The 17,623-nt window shown below is 37.5% G+C and overlaps 1 long non-coding RNA gene and 1 pseudogene across 4 annotated transcripts in view; both read right to left on the bottom strand.

Annotated features, from left to right (window-relative positions):
* LOC107967205 (uncharacterized) overlaps window positions 1-17,623 on the bottom strand; it is a 609,392-nt gene that overhangs the window by 497,858 nt on the left and 93,911 nt on the right. The window lies entirely within an intron of this gene.
* The window catches only part of LOC100612432 (eukaryotic peptide chain release factor GTP-binding subunit ERF3A-like), a 46,061-nt pseudogene that overhangs the window by 25,173 nt on the left and 3,265 nt on the right, over window positions 1-17,623 (bottom strand).

Genomic DNA, 17,623 nt, shown 5'->3' with positions numbered 1-17,623 from the left:
TCTCGTGTGAGCTTCTTAGCTGGTTTGTATCCATGGGAAAGTCACCACACCCCTCAGAGCCTCAGTTTGATCCCCTGCGAAACACACATAATACCTAGAATCAGGATTGCTGCAGTAATTATACAAGATAATGCAACAAATATGGGAATGGAAATAGGTGCAGGAAAAATATAAACTTAAATTCTAAATGTGGAGTTTCCTAGTTTCTCCTTTTAGTTTACCGTACAGATGGAAATAGGTCAATGTAATTCCTTACAGCTAAAGTTAACTGAGATTAACTAAAACTACTCAGAAGCTAAAGCACTTGGATAACCTGAAGATTAAGAGCCACAAAAGTTTGATGAACTCTTAGAGACAGAAAAGGAAAAGAACTAAATAATAACTTATGCCAGGAAACTGGTTTTCACTCTTTCATGCAAGGTTTGACATCTTGTCTGTCTGTCCATCATTGCAGTTATGCCCTGAGGAGGAAGGACATGGACAGGTACAGAATGAGGCTATCATAGCAAGGCAGAACAGTATCTCTACTTAACACTATGTATTTGTAAGCCATTTTATAGCTTGTACAGCACATTCTTATTGTTTTGTACTCAGGAATCTTTTTATAAGGTTCTGTGTGCAAAAAATAGTATGCCCTAGGTGATTCCCAGCATCACACATTCTAGAGCTTCTAGAATGCTGGCCGGAAGCCAAAAGTCCAGTCTGTCCCTCTCTATGATTCCAGTCTTCCTGTTTCTGTCTAGGGGTCCCCTAAGACTTTCATGAGCAATCTTAGCATGCCAACCAACTGGTTACTGCCAAGAGGCACTGCCTTCTAGGTGCTAATCTAGGCATATAATGTTTAATGCAGAAATTTGGCCAAAGTCTCCCCCTCCATCGGTGGTCATAGGTGCGAAGGTGGCATCAATCCCAGCAGTGCTAGTAATCAAGGCACAATGACCACTCTCCAGTGTTCCATTCATAGAAGGTGGTACCCTGGCCAGGGTTCTTTAGGTTGAAATGGTTTCAATTTGTGTTGTTTTACAGTCATGAGGCAGAGTATATGTTACTCAAAGTGCTGCTTTTTGGACAAAAATAAGGCATGAGAACATGGAAGTAATTTAGTCTCTTTGGGGAGATTCAGGCTTTCCAAATCCTTGGGGTTAGGTGCACAGCAGCACGAGAGAAGATAAGTCTTCTGCATTGACTCCACATGAATGCCGGAACTGAGCTCTTTCTTTGCCTGCTACTAGAGGCTCACTGTATGCAGGTTAACCTACTAAGACTCAATATAAACAAGAGTCACCCCAAAATAAATAAATAAAAATAAAGTCCTCACCTCAAAAAGAGTGTATATGTCATTGTGAGGACTATGCTTCTTAAAGTGGGAAAAAGATTCCATACATTACTCACTTGAAGAACCCACAAGCACTAATAGATCCAAGCCCAGTGTTTTATATCTTATCATGTTTCTATTTTAATTACCAAATAGCTACAGGTATTAATTCCCAAACATGTGTAAACCTATTCTAAAAGCCTTGTGTTAGTCACCTCTCTGAGGACAATATGTGGACAAGCCACACATCTCATTTTAACTCTGTTTTACAGATGAGAAAACTAAGGTTCAGACAGGCTGGGTTATTTGGTCAACAGACTGTATCTATACAGTACTGTATCCTCAATTCTCAGAACAGAATCTATGTGGAGAAAAAAGTCAAGTGCATGAACTTAGCCAAGATCAACATGGCAATAATTATCAGATTTGGGAACTGAACTCATGTCCTCTGATTCTGGTCTGCTTTCCCAACTATAGGGTAGCATCCTGCTTGAATACATTAGTGTATGGAATCCTAAGCTCTTAGAACCAGAAGCGATCTTAACTGTCATTTAGTCTTCCAAACACACATTAATATGGGCAATAAAACATTCTGTATGGGATTATGTTGTGTAAGCTCAGGGGTTCATAGCCATTTTCAGGTTAAAAAAAGTTATCAGCAATGGTATCTTTAGAATAAACCTGCAGGAATAGATAAATAGTCCTTGCTGATTATCATCATGATATCTGTGAGTTGGGAGATCGTTGCACATTGGTAGGTATATTTTCAAAGTGTTATCATCTCTTATTTTGTATCCTGTAAAATAGTTATGAAAATGCGAAAACCAGGAGAAATGCTCTAGCCATAGTACCTTAATTCTAATGATATAAATGTACTGACAAGTAATTGCTGGCTGGGCATGGTGGCTCACACCTGTAACCCCAGCACTTTGGGAGACCAAGGCAGGCAGATCATGAGGTCAGGAGATCAAGATCATCCTGGCTAACATGGTGAAACCCCATCTCTACTAAAAATACAAAAAATTAGCCAGGAATGGTGGCACTTGCCTATAGTCCCAGCTACTCAGGAGGCCGAGGCAGGAGAACCACTTGAACCCAGGAAGCGGAGGTTGCAGTGAGCTGAGATCATGCCACTGCACTCCAGCCTGGGTGACAAAGTGAAACTCTGTCTCAAATAATTTAAAAAAAGTAATTGCTTAAAAGAGTTCAATTTCTGTAAAGAGCCTACCATTTATTTAATTTATCCTAAGTGAGGTTTTTCTGTTGATTTAAGCAATCACATATTGCTTAAATATCTTATGTGCGGGGCTCTAAGCTAGGTACTATGACAGCATATGAAGGTATATAAGATAGAATCTTGCTCCAGGGAGGTTGAAGGTGATGTAAAAGAGGACAATAACTATAACTCAAACCAGGAAAAAAGGAGTACAGTATAAGTGGTATCAATAATGTGCTTAAGAATTTTAAATATCACATAAAGATGGGGAATTATAGAAAGCATTTATAAAATAGATTTCTAAGGTGAAATTTGAATAGTGATTAGGTTGGGAGACCTACTGAGATGGGAAATCGTTCATTCAATAAGTACTTATCGAGCAATAATAAGCACCTGGAACTTGTGATTACAGACATGAGTAAGACATGGAGCTTACAGTTATAATACTGTTAATGGACTAGGGAAAAGACAAATAATAAATGTGCAATTATGATAAAACAAGATGACAGTGAAGGACATGGTGATTTGAGAACATACAGAAGGAGGAAGAACAAATCTATTTTGCAGCATCAGTCAAGGCATACTTGAGTAACTGACCATTAAGCTAAAATCTGAAGATTAACTAGAAGTTAGCCAGGTAAAGAAAAAGAAGACAAAGTGTTTCAAACAGAAGAAACTTTGAGTGCAAAAACCCAGATATGAAAGAGAACATGTGATGTCCAGGAACAGAATTAAACTCAGAGTGGCCAGCTCAACATGAAAAACATCACAGAGATGTAACTAAAGCCTGATCTTAGATGGACTTGTAAATTCTATGTCTAGAGGGAAATTGAGCTATTGAAGAAATACATCAAGAATGAAAAGATTGGATATTTCTGAAAGGAGCATTTCAGTTCTACGAAGCAAAGGGACCAGTTATGAGATTTATGGAGTAATCCAGGAATCAAGATGACAAATAATGGTGGCCTGGACCAGAGTGATAGCAGTGTGGAGAAACAGTCAAATCAGGAGATATTTAGGTGGTAAAATCAACAGAAGGTGATAATTAATAGAATTATGGGTTGAGAAGGTGCAGTATGAGGACATGTCAAAAATGAGTCTGATTTCTCAAGTTTCTGCTGAGGCAGGGAAGATTAGAAGAAAGAAGATTGGAGGTACCTTTGTCTGTTTGGGTTGCAATAAAAAAAATCATAGACTGCGCAGCCTAAACAACAGAGATTTATTTCTCACAGTTCTGGAGCCTGGGAAGTCCAAGATCAAGGTGCCTGCAGACTGGACGTCTGGTGAGGGCCCATTTTCTGGTTCATAGATGGTACCCTCTCTTGTTCTTCCAAGGTGAAAGACGTGAAAGAGCTCTCTGGGGCCTGTTTCATAAAGGTACTAACTTATGAGGAATATATCATTTATGAGGGCTCCACACTTATGACCTAATAACCTCCCAAATATTATAATATTAGAGATAAAGTTTCAAGATATAAATCTGGGGAGGACACAAACATTCAGTCTATAGCAGAAGGGAACCATGGTGGGTTTTGTTTTGAATATGCTGACTTTGAGGTCTGTTAAAAACAAGCATTCCAATGGAACAGGTTTCCAGGAAAGGGAGTGGCATCAAAAAAGACATGAATGGGTGGAAGAGAGGGAGATCTCTGTAGAGAAGAGGCTGGCTGAGGAGTAAAAAAAAATGAAAGGAGAGTAGTGTGAGAAAAGCCAGAGCCAGACTTACAGGAGCTGGAAAGCAAGGCCAGAGCAGAGTTTGTATGCACTCAAATCAAAACCTTATTAGAGAGGATGCAAGCCACACCACCCCCAGTTTGGGAAAGAAGTAGAAACATCAGTTTTCTAAGGAAATTAGGGTCTATATTGAAAAGAATCCCGGAAACTTGAAACTGTTAAAAGTGCCTCTCAAAAAGTTGTCCTTTTTCTCCCCAATGTTTGATTAGATCAAACTCAGAGCATTCTCAAAAGAGCCAGATTCTTCATGCTAAGGCCCAGTGGCGATTCCATCCCTTCTTGGAGAAACACATCACTTTAGATCAGTTTTTGCAACATGACTAAAGAAAAAAATGGAAAATATTGTCTCCCTGCTGTATATTTGAATTTTGTTTCCTTCCTTCTAGGCTCAGTAGCTTCTTGGCTTTCAACTGTAAAAAGTGGTATCTATATTAACAATGTATACATCCTCAGGTGTCACTTCTTTTTAGTCATTTTTGCAGGATTTTTCCCTAATTCACCTAAAGATGAGGCCCTTGTCACGTGGCCATGAAAATTTAGGCTCGTAGGTGATTTGAAGGGTGTGTAGTATAGGGTTTTATTGGGTGAAAAGGAAGAAAAGGGAAAACAGGGACCCTACACAAAGCCAGAGTCACTGCTGGTGCATTTACTGTCTGACACTTTAAATCCCAGGTTCCACAAAGGAAGAGGGGAGGCCTGCCTCCTCTGCAATGGGCTCAAACTTCTGTGGCTCCACCCCAGTGTTCATACCTCCCAGTGCGCATGTCGGTCGAAGGCTCTGCCTGGGAGACCTTCCCACCTGGCTGTCTCATCAGCACAGGTATTTTATAGGGAGATAAAGCAGCTAAAATTAGTCCATTTTATACATGAGAAAATAATTAGGGACAGCTGTCAGGATGTGAAAGTAGATCTTCTGATGGTACAGACTTTCTCCACTCTGATAATAAGGAATTAGAGGGATTTTCATCCCGTAAGTCAGAAATAGATGATATTTAGCACATATTCTATTGAATTCCACTTCCTGTAGGTATAACAGACATCAATAATGAATCATGGCATTCTTTAATGCTGACTCTATGTGCAACCTCCAAATCCTGGTCAACATATGTTGTGTAGCAACCACTTGTGAATCTGAGTTGGCATATGATGAAATCCATTTTCAATGCTTACCTTAGGTGTTTCCATTTTCAATCAGGACTCTAAAAAACCTAATAGCTTTATATGCATTAAGCTATGACTCTTTGTTTGTAAGCTAAGTAGTTATGAGCTCTTGGGATGTCACTATACAAATCTAAGCCCAGTTTCCTCACTAATAAAATGGATGATCTCTAACGTTTCTTTCAGTCTAACAGTAAATGATTATATGAAAGTCCAGGCATGGTGATGAGATGGGTTATTCTGAAGCAAGAGTGACCTTCCCATTGCCACTCAAGTCACATCAGATAGATTTCTGCTTTTATTTTCTTCTTAGTTCAGCCCTGCTAATTATTATTTATGTTTAAAGCTCATACTGGCCCATATAATGCTGTGGAATATTAATTGGTTATTTAAAATGTAATACATGAAACTATTTCTAACATTTATTCGGTCTCATTAGTTTGGGATTATACAGATTGCATACAAATTGCAAATCAGACTAGCTTAGTATAAGAAAGTAGGGACTTTTGAGTCAGAGGTAACTGAGTTCAAATCCTGATTTCATCCTTGATGGGTAGTGAAAGACCCTAGTGAAGGTTACATACCTAAGGCTTGGATCTTTTAAATATACCTAATATGTATAATTTGTGATGCATTGTTATGTGAAGTTGAAATAATGTGTGTAAGTGCTTTCTATCACAGAGCCTGGCATGTAATAAAAATATTATTATTTAGGGATCTCTCCTGTCAATGCAAGACACTACACAGTTGCTTATTTGTTTACCTACTTTGAAAATGGAAAATGTTGCCTTTTGCTTCCAGATGTGCTCCATAGATGACTTTAACATTAGCAGATCAAACTCCTTTCCCATAACTCTTCTGTGGGAAGTTTTGTGGCATGTAGAACCATGTCTATAATCTTTGCCATTAACCCAAGGCCTGCGATCCCTGAGCAAAACACATGCCCTGCCATAGCCACAGATGAAGAAATGTAGTGTAATGTTTCTTGGGACCACCATCTGGATCTAAACGAGCTCAAAGGGCTGACAGGGTGATACAATGCCTGTTTATTTGTACTCTATCTTCCTGTTTATTTGTACTCTATGTTCCAGAACTAGCAGATAAATGGCTATGTTTTAATCCCGTGTCTTCATGCTGGAACGAAGCTTTGTTTGAGACTAAATAAAGGATGTAAGTTTAGACTGGATACAATATGCATCCACAAAAGTATCACTGTATATTTGAAAAGCAAATATTATTAGTGGGAACTCAATACCTTCAGATTCTATTGAAGTGTGCTGAGCCTCTGTAAAGCAGGGTGATGAGAAAAATCGGCTTTTGACCAAACTGTAAAGAACAGCAGGACAGCTCTTCAGGCTAAGGAGCAGGGAGGGGCAGCTGTGGAGCTGCAGACAGCAATTATTCATCCTAGTTCTGCCTATAATCCACCAAAAGAGGGCAAATCGTCACTCCAGTGTGTCTTTGGTTTCTGTATCTTTAAAACATGGGCAACTATTAAGCATTATCATGAACCACATTTAAAAAAAGGAAATCAAAGAGTTGGAAGGTTCAGTGAATGTGAGGTGAAGAAACAAAATATTTTATAAATATCTATAAAATCAAGACTAGCCCTGACTTGATGGCTGCTGCCAATAATCTGCCAAAATATCACATAAGAACCAGCCTCCCCTGTACTCTAAATTTCAATCATTTGGGATTTTTCTTTTAGGATTAAAAATTGTGTCTTTAAGAATTCCATTTTATGACCCAAATAGCCAACAAGAGGGTAAGGTATTAAACAATGCTTATCTTTTAATAGGTTTGTATATGAAACAACAGTGAGGGACATAAAATAGATTCACGCTGATTGAGGTGAGATGGGTAGAAGGATAGGTCTGGAGACTGAGGCACAGTACCTAAAGACAGGGTCAGATAGAACCCTCAGAAAAGAGGAATCCAAGGCAGGTGACCAGGAAAGGCAACAGAAGAGTTCAACATAGCTAAACTATAAGTATGGAAAGCCAAAAAAGATATCTTCAATGGGAGCATAAAGCAGGGCATCACACCTACTCCCTATACAATGGCTAGCACTTTCTGCATGGAGTCAAGAAATCAAACTAGAATACCAGATCAAAACTGTTCTTTGCTTTTAAGTAGCACACTACCAATGAAGCAAGATTGAGATAAGAAAGACTCTCCCCTCCTTCTCTAAACCTTGGTTCCCTAATTTGTAAAATGAGGTGACTGGAGTAGATGATCTCTGGGACCCATTCTAACATGCTACCTCTGTGTATGTCAAGAATGGCAACTACACTACAGGTATCTGAATACTTCCTCCACACACAAGCCTGGCAGACATGAATAACCAATCATGATGCTTGTCTGCTGAACTCAGATGCAAACTTAGAATCCTTTTCAAAGAGATAGCCACTAATAATCTAACAGAGTTGGCTTGGAATAGAAATCCATTTGCCATCCCTAATATATGTATTTAGATGCCTAAATTGTCTCAAAGACTAGCACAAATGATAACACTGGCCCCAAAATGTGGATTTAATTCTGCCCCAGTAACTGAGTAAATTCCTGTGGAGATTTTATGAGTGGAGCCAGCTACTAGAAGTGGAGAAAAGAGCTGTAGATACCCAAAGAGATTTGAAGAAATACTGAGCAGAATTGTTCACCCTTGTTCTTTGCCTTTCCACAGTCACTAGTGCTTAATATTTAATGTCCCCTCTGAAATGAAAACTACCCTGAAAATGGTCCAAAGAAGAAGACAACAGAGTGTGGGTAAGAGTTAAAAGACTTGGATCACGTCTGGCTGTGAATCTTGGGTAGATAACATCTGAGCATTATTTCCATATTCTTACAGTGGAAACTAAAATACTTTATAAGTTTATTGCAAAACATAAAAAAGATAAAAGTTCTTTGTACACAAAAATGTGTTGCTAGCATAAGCCCTGTATTAGCTAACACCTTTGGAGAATTTATTTGACAACCAGTTAAGATAAAAAGTTAACCACAGAATGGGAGGGACAAGATAGCCAACTAGACAAAACCAGTAGGAGCCTCTCCAACTGAAAGAGACCAAAATATTGAGTAAATCAACATATTTTGAACAAATCATTTGAGGGAAAACACAGAGAGCTTATAAAGAGGAGACACAGACACCAAGGCTGAAGAGAGAGGAAGCCAGGAACCCAGTATGGGATTGTGGAACACCAGAACTCATTCCTGGCCCTGAACAGCTCCTAAAGAAGCGATGAGTGAAGAGACTGCACTTCAACCCACTGTCACCATAGACCTCTGAGATCCTAGCTACAAGAGATATGACCCCCATGGACAATTGAGCTGGCCAGGGCAACTTCCCGGAGAGTAGGTAGAGACAGAACTCAAGGCTGCATGGGATTTTGCAAGGGTATAGGGGCAATAAAATATGGCCATAGGTGCCCATCTCCCAGGGCTCTCCATAGTCCTCTGAGTGCCTCTAGCCTTTGCTGACTGCTGGACCAGGAGACAACAGGGTTGTCTTTCCCATGGAACTGGGGTACACAAGATCTGCATGTCCCTGTGTTCACCGGCCCCTGGCAGGGTCCCTGCATGGCCACTGCTGCAAAAGCAAGCACATAGTGGTTTGCTGGTGGCCTGGGAACACCTTGGCCCCTCAGCACAGCTGGTACTTGGTTTTAAGGGACAGAGGACAAAGCCAAGGGCCCAGTCCTAAACCCCGGGGTTAGAAAGAGCATGCAGCTCTGGAGGGTGAAGCTGAGATAAGTGGCTGGAACTCAAGCATGAAAAAGCCTTCACTCTCAGAACACTGAGAAGAGTGAGGCCCAAGTTTATGGGTCAGTGCAGGATTTGGGTGTGCCCCCTTCTGTAGGGCTGGTCTGGGAAGGGTGTGGCTTATCTGCCACAGTGGCTGCAGCCTCTGACTGAAGGATCCCTGCAGCCCTGAACACCTAATAGCCCAGCAATTTGTGTGCAGTAGGCTTGGAACAAAACTAGCTAATCAGGCCAGTTACTGGGACAGCCACCAGAAGGAAAGCTGGTCAAGGGAGAAATAAATGGGTGGTCCTTATAGCTGTCTGCTGAGCAAAAATCCCTGGGTACAGGTGCCACATTAGTTCCACACCTACTGCAACACTGGCCTTGCCTGGAGATCCCCATTCTTGACCTACTACATCAACAGACCACCTGCAGACATATCCCACAACCCACAACGACTGTGCCAAACACAGAGATACAACAAGCTCCCAGGGAGCTGCAGGTCTCCTGGCAACTTAACGTTCCATTTCAGCTGTCTGTAAGGAAGGCAGTATCACAGTCTGACAGAACCCCCACCCCTTGAAACTAAAGAACTGCAGGAATAGTTCCAGTGACTGCAGGGAGCTCCCCTAAGGCCAGGGAATGGATCTGGTGAGGGGTTCATCTCTCTGATCTTTTTGCCTCCTCCACCAAAAAGCACCACTGCAAATGCATTGAAATGGGAAAGAGGCTTGCAGGTAGGGGCCTAACTGCCAGCCATTACTCTTAAGTGCCATCTACAGGATCACAGCCTGAATAACAAACACCAACAAATAATTGCCCATATACACTGCCCAATTCAGTAATCTAGCCAAAAATAAACATCCCATACAGAGTCTTAATCTACTGTAAGCACCCAGAATCTAAGCAAATTGACTGAATTCAACTTGTACCACAATCAAACCCTCAAGGGTAATAATATAAAAACAAAAAGCCCAATGAAAAATGACAGCAACTTGAAAAAGGAAGGAATAACAGTCCTCTCAGATGAGAAAGATTTAGTGCAACAAGTCTGGCAGTCCTAAAAGCCAGAGTGTCCCCTTACCTCCAAACAATGGCACTAGCTCCTTAGCTATGTTTTTAAGTCAGATTGAAATGACTGAAATGACAGATGTAGAATTCTGAATTTGAATGACAAGGAAGCTCAACAAGATGCAGGAGAGAGTTGAAACCCAATACAAGGAATACAAGAAATTCAGTAAAACAATCCAAGAAGTAAAAAATGAAATATCTGTTTTAAGAAAACCAAACTGAGTTTCTGGAACTGAAAAATTTACTAAGGAAATTTCATTATACAGTTAGAAGCATTAACAACAGAATAGATAAAGCTGAGGAGAGAATTTTAGAGCTCAAAAACTGGTCCTTTGAATCAACACAGTCACATTAAAAATAAGTTTTAAAGAATTTTTTAAAATGCACAGCCTCCAAGAAATATGTTATTATGTAAGGAGACCAAACCTATGACTCATTGGCATCCATGAGAGAGAAGAATAGAGAGTAAGCAACTTAGAAAATAAATTTGAGGATATAACCCATGAAGATTTTTCCAATCCTGCTAGAAAGACCAACATGAAAATTCAAGGAATTCAGAGACCCCTGAAAGATATTATACAAAATGACTATCTGCAAGGCACACAGTCATCAGATTGTCCAAGTTCAACATGAAAGAAAAAAATCTCAAAGGCAACTAGAGAAAAGGATCAGGTCATTTACAAAGGGAACCCCATCAGGCTAGCAAGGGACCTCTCAAAGCAGAAGAAATTGGAGAACTATCTTCAGCATCCTTAAAAAAAATCCAACTGAGAACATCATATCCCTCGAAACTAAGCTCCGTAAGTGAAGGGAAAATAAAATTTCTTTCAGAGAAGCAAACACTAAGGGAATTAATTAGCATTAGACCAGACTTACAAGGGGTCTTTGAGTGCTAAACATGGAAACAAAAGAATGGTACCTGCTACCATAAAAACACACAACGAAAAAAAAAAACAAAAAAACTTTAGGCCAATATCTTTGATGAACACAAATGCAGAAATTTTCAACAGAAGGCTAGCAAACTGAATCCAGAAGCAAATCAAAGAGCTAATTCACCTTGATCAAGTAGGCTTTATTCCTGGGATGCAAGATTAGGTCAGCATATGCAAATCAATAAATGTCATTCATCACAAACAGGATTAAAAACAAAAACCATATAATCATCTCAATAGACACAGAAAAACTGTGGATAAAATTTAACATCTCTTTATGATAAAAATACTCAACAAACTAGGTATCAGAGGCATATACTTCAAAATAATAAGTGCCATCTATGACAAACCTACAGCCAGCATCATACTGAATTGGCAAAAGCTGGAAGAATTCCCCTTAAGAACTGGAACAAGATAAGGATGCCCACTCCCACCACTCCTATTCAATAGAGTTCCGGAATTGTTAGCCAGAGAAATCAGTCAAGAGAAAGAAATAAAGGGCATCCAAACAGGAAAAGAAGAAGTCAAGCTATTTCTCTTCACTGATGATTTGACTCTATACTTAGAAAATGCTAAAGACTCTGCCAAAAGACTCCTAGAGCTGATAAAAACTTTAGCAAAGTTTCAGGATACAAACTCAATGTACAAAAATCAGTAGCATTTCTATATACCAATAACACTCAAGCCGAGAACCAAATTAAGAATGTAATCTTACTTACAATGGCCACAGAAAGAATAAATTGCCTAGGAATATATATAGGTAAAAAATATATAGGTAAAAGATCTCTACTAGGAAAATTGCAAAACACTACTGAAAGAGATTATAGATGACACAAACAAATGCAAAAATACCCCATACTCATGGGTTGGAAGCATCAACATAGTTAAAATAGCCATACTGCCCTAAGCAATATACAAATGCAATGTTATTTCTACCAAACTACCAATGTTTATTTTACAGAATTAGAAAAAAATATTCTAAAGTACATGTGGAACCAAAAAACAGCCCAATAGCCACAGCAATTCTAAGTGAAAAGAATAAAGCCAGAGGAATCGCATTACCCAATTTCAAACTATACTACAAGGCTACAGTAACCATAACAGCATGGTTCTTGTACAAAAACAGATACATAGACCAAGGGAATAGAATAGAAAACACATAAAAGCCACACACCTACAACCAACTGATCTTCACAAAGTTGACAAAAATAAGCAACAAAGAAAAGACTCCCTGTTCAATAAATGGTGCTGGGATAACTGGCAAGTCAATAAATGGTGCTGGGATAACAGCAGAATGAAATTGGACCCTTACATATCACCTTGTACAAAAATCAACATGAGATGCATTAAAGACTTAAATGTAAGACCTGAACTATAAAAATCCTAGAAGAAAACTTAGGAAATACCCTTCTCAACATCAGCCTTGGCAAATAATTTATTACTAAACCTACAAAAGCATTTGCAGCAAGGACAGAAATTGACAAGTGGGACCTAATTAAACTAAAGAGCTCTGCACAGCAAGAGAAACTACCAAGAGAGTAAACACACAACCTGTAGAATGGGGAAAATTATTTGCAATCTATGCATCCAAAAAAGGTGTCATTTCCAGGATTTATAATGAACAAATCAATTTAAAAAACCAACCCCATTCAAAAGTGGGCAAAGGACATCAACAGGCACTTCTTAAAAGATGACATACAGTGGCCAACAAACATATGAAGAAAGGCTCATAATCATCACTAATCATCAGAGAAATACTAATCAAAACCACAATCGCACACGATCTCACACCAATCAGAATGGCTTTTGTTAAAAAGTCAAAAAATAACAAATGTTTGTGAGGCTGCAGCGAAAAGGGACCACTTACACACTGTTGGTGGAAATATAGATTAGTACAGTCACTGTGGAAAGCAGTTTGGAGATTTCTCAAAGAAATGAGTGTTGAACTACTATTTGACCCAGCAGTGCCACTACTGGATATATACCCAGAGGAAAATAAATCATTCTACCAAAAAGACACATGGAGCCATATGGTCATTGCAGTGCTATTCACAATAGCAAAGACATGAATCAACCCAGGTGCCCACTAATTGTGGATTGGATAAAAAATATGTGATACATATACATCATGGAATACTATGCAGCCATAAAAAAGAAATAAATCTGATCCCTTGCAGCGACATGGATGTATCTGGAAACCATTATACTAAACAAACGAATGTAGAAACAGAAAACCAAATACCACATGCTCTCGCTTATAAGTGGGGGCTAAACATTGGGTGGTGCATATTTTTATAAAAATAGCAACAGTAGACACTGGGGAATACAATAGGGGAAGGGAGGGGTTAAGAGTTGAAAAAAACTACCTATTGGGTACTATGCTCACTACTTTGGTCCACAAATTCATTCATACTCCAAACCTCAGCATCATGCAATATAGCTTTGTAATAAAACTGCACATGAACTCCCTGATGCTAAAATAAGGGTTGAAAAAAAAAAAATGAGCCACTATAAACAGTATGGCGCCAAAGGAAGGCAGTAAAAAAGAAGGCAGGTGGACATTGTATTAGACAGGTCCTTTAGAGAGACAGAATAGGAGACATAATACATATTTATATACATATATTTCATATAATTATAACATATAATTATATGCAATATAGAAGTTATATATTACATGTATTATACATTATTTGTAATATGTATAACATATATTATATATTATATATAATATTATATATTTGTACACTTTATGTCCCTCAAGCCTCTGATTCAACAGTCTAAGAAGGGAGTTACAGTGTTGGTTGGGGATACTGATCTGGACTACCAAGAGAAAATTAGACTATTATTATTCCATGATGGAGATCAGAAAAGAGTATGTCTGGAATACAGAAGTTATATATATTATATATATATATTATATAATTATATAATATATAATACAGAACTTTTATATATAATATAATATATAACATATATTATATTATATATATTATAGAATGTATATATATTATATAGAATATTCTGTATATATATTATATATAATATATATAATATTCTGTATCTATATTATATAGAATATATAGAATATATTCTATATATTCTAGAATATGTGTTATATATTACAGTATATTATATATAATACAGAAATATTATATACAGAATATATATGCTATATAATATATACTCTGTAATATATATAATATACATATTATATATTAGAGTATATATTATATATTACAGAATATATAATATATATTATACAGAATTATATAATATATATTATATATTATACAGAATTATATAATATATATTATATATTATACAGAATTATATAATATATTGTATATTATACAGAATTATATAATATATATTATACAGAATTATATATTATACAGAATTATATTATATATTATACAGAATTATATATTATATATTATACAGAATTATATACTATATTATATATTATACAGAATTATATTATATATTATACAGAATTATATAATATATATTATATATTATACAGAATTATATAATATACATTATATATTATACAGAATTATATATCATATATTATACAGAATTATATAATATATATCATATATTATACAGAATTATATAATATATATTATATATTATACAGAATTATAATATATTATATATTATACAGAATTATTATATTATATATTATACAGAATTATATAATATATAGTATATATAACTTCTGTATTTTATTGTATAATATATGTAACTTTTGTATTCCAGACACACTCTTTCTGATCTCTGTCATAGAATAATAGTCTAATTTTCTCTTGATAGTCCAGATCACTGTCCCCAACCAACGCTGTAACTCCCTTCTTAGACTGTTGAATCAGAGGCTTGGGGGACAAAAAGTGTACACGTGGCAGTCTTAACTTCCAATTTATTGGAATCATTTTTGTGTCTCCTGGTGGGAGTATTCCTTCCTCTGGAACTAATACTTCTAGGCCAGCAGAGCACAAAGTCATGGGAACAAGAAAAAAAAATTTTGCTATGGTGTCACTAGGAGTGATAGTGAGGGATGCCACTTGCATTTCTTTCCACTCCTTGATTCTTGGACCCGTGAATTTTGACTATGGAAAAAAAATAGTACCACATCTTGCATTCTAATGCAAAGCACATACAACCTTCTGAGCACCTTGTCCCAGCCTTACAAGGTGCTATCACCTATCTGGTGCTGTAACTGTGTCTTCAAAAGGCCATTCCACCCTTCTGTCAAGCCAGCTGCTTCAGGATGGTGGGGTACGTGGTAAAACCAGTGAATTCCTTCAGCATGAGCCAATTGCTGCACTTCTTTGGCTGACATGATTAGAACCAATACCAAGTGGAATACCATGATGGTGAATAAGGCATTCTGTAAGTCTACAGATAGTATTTTAGGCAGAAATACTGCATGCAAGAAAGGCAAATTCATATCCAGAGTAAGCATCTATTCCAGTAAGGATGAAATGCTGCTTTTCCATGATGGAAGCAGGCCAATAACCTGACACCTGGTGGCTGGATGATCATCCTCAGGAAAGGTGCCATAAGGCCAAATGGTTCACAGGCCAAGGAACCTGGAGTTTTGATGTACAAGAGCAGGAGAAGAAGAGCATCCCACACATTTTGTTCCATCTGGGCCCCAGCCAATTAGATGGTGCCTCCCCACATTGACAGTAAATCTTCCCCACTCAGTTCACTAACGCATACACAACTCCCCCCTGGAAATACCCTTTCAGACAATCCAGAACAATGGTTTGCCAGCCATCCAGGCATCCTTCCTTCAACCCAGTCATATTTGCATCTATAATTAACCATTACAGACACCAAACCCACATTTCATCAAACTGACTTTATCCTCCTATTCTCAATGGACTTCAGCCATGTGACTCAGGTTCCTCACAGAACAACTGCCAAGACTTTGATGTGTTCTTCTCAAAAATGCAGCAATTTATATTCATTCTGCTATACTCATTTCCTATTCATTTTTACCTTGGGTGCTCTTGCAGTTGATAGAAAATATGCAAACTACACAGACCATTTGCCACCACTTGAAAGGCTACATGGTACAATGACAGTAGAGAAGGTTTGGAATTCTGGGGCATTAGTAAACTCTCTGAAGTGAATACTGTGGGAGTCTTAAAACTTCTGTTCCTTTCACTCTTCAGCAAGATGTTGGCTGAGAAGCAGTTCCCCAGTTATTCCCTCCATAAATCTAGGGCAATTGGCTCAGCCTGTGACAATGAATAACGCATCTAGATCTAGGAATTAAACCCTATAGTTCTACAGAAATCAAGCAAGATATCATTAACCAGAATTTTGTCACTACCTCACTATGTCCTTTATATGTGTATTGTGAGAGCAGTGCTCTGGATAACTTTTAGAGAAAACAAAGGATGTCCTGATAAAGTGGGGAGAAAAGCCAAAAAAAAGATTTAAAAAGGCAAACTCAAGCCACTGTTTCCTCTGGTTGTATATAAACACATGGAGCAGAACTGAGACATCGCAGGCTTAAGTCTTCATGAATGCTTTACAGTTTAGAGACTAAAATTGGAAAAAAAAAATAGAAGCTATGGAGTCTTGTATCAAATATATTTATTATCTCTCAACTTCAAGGATCTTTAAGATTGACAACAATTTACTAGTTACATATACTCACAGTTAAAAGGAGGAAAGTACTGTAAGCTACATGGGCCCACACAGATATTGCACTTGGAAGCAGAGAAAGCAAGCAGGGGGTGTCAGGGGAAGGCTTTGCAGGATCAAGAAAGTGAGATGCTCTTTGATTCCCACAGTAGGGTGTTATTGGTTTGTCTGAATAATCCTATGAACAGGAAGAGAACTGAAACACATTATACTACCAACTGTTAAGACTACAATAATACACTATGGTATTATAATGCTGTACTATATACTATAATACTAACTACAGTACATTCTCACTTAATGTTGTCAACAGGTTCTTAGAAACTGTGACTTTAAGTGACACAATATGCTATATAATGAAATCAATGTTATCCTACACAAATTGATATAAATTCAAGTCAAGTTTCTTTGACATACTATACGTTGTTTTGCTTAAAGTCACGATTTCCAAGAACCTGTTAAGGATGTTAAGTACATGTATTTTAGTGATATGTAATATGAACTACATACACACACTATTATTTCTGTACAAAACTGTACTTTGTGTACATATTACATTCATGTATCACATAACAACCTTTCGGTCAATGACAGACTGCATATATGATAGTATAGTCTAAATGTGTAATAGACTCCACCATCTAGATTTGTGCGATCACTATATACTAACTAAATACATGTTATACACTCTACTAGGGAATAGGAATCTCTCTGAATATGATGCAAAAAGCATTAAAAAATACTAACAAACTGAATCTATCCATAAATAAAAAAAACTTGTACTTCATTACC

This window comes from Pan troglodytes, chromosome 9 (genome assembly GCF_028858775.2).
Source record: "Pan troglodytes isolate AG18354 chromosome 9, NHGRI_mPanTro3-v2.0_pri, whole genome shotgun sequence".
Classification (NCBI taxonomy): domain Eukaryota; kingdom Metazoa; phylum Chordata; class Mammalia; order Primates; family Hominidae; genus Pan; species Pan troglodytes.
The sequence above is the reverse complement of the archived record's forward strand: the minus strand, read 5'-3'. Positions and strand labels throughout refer to the sequence as shown.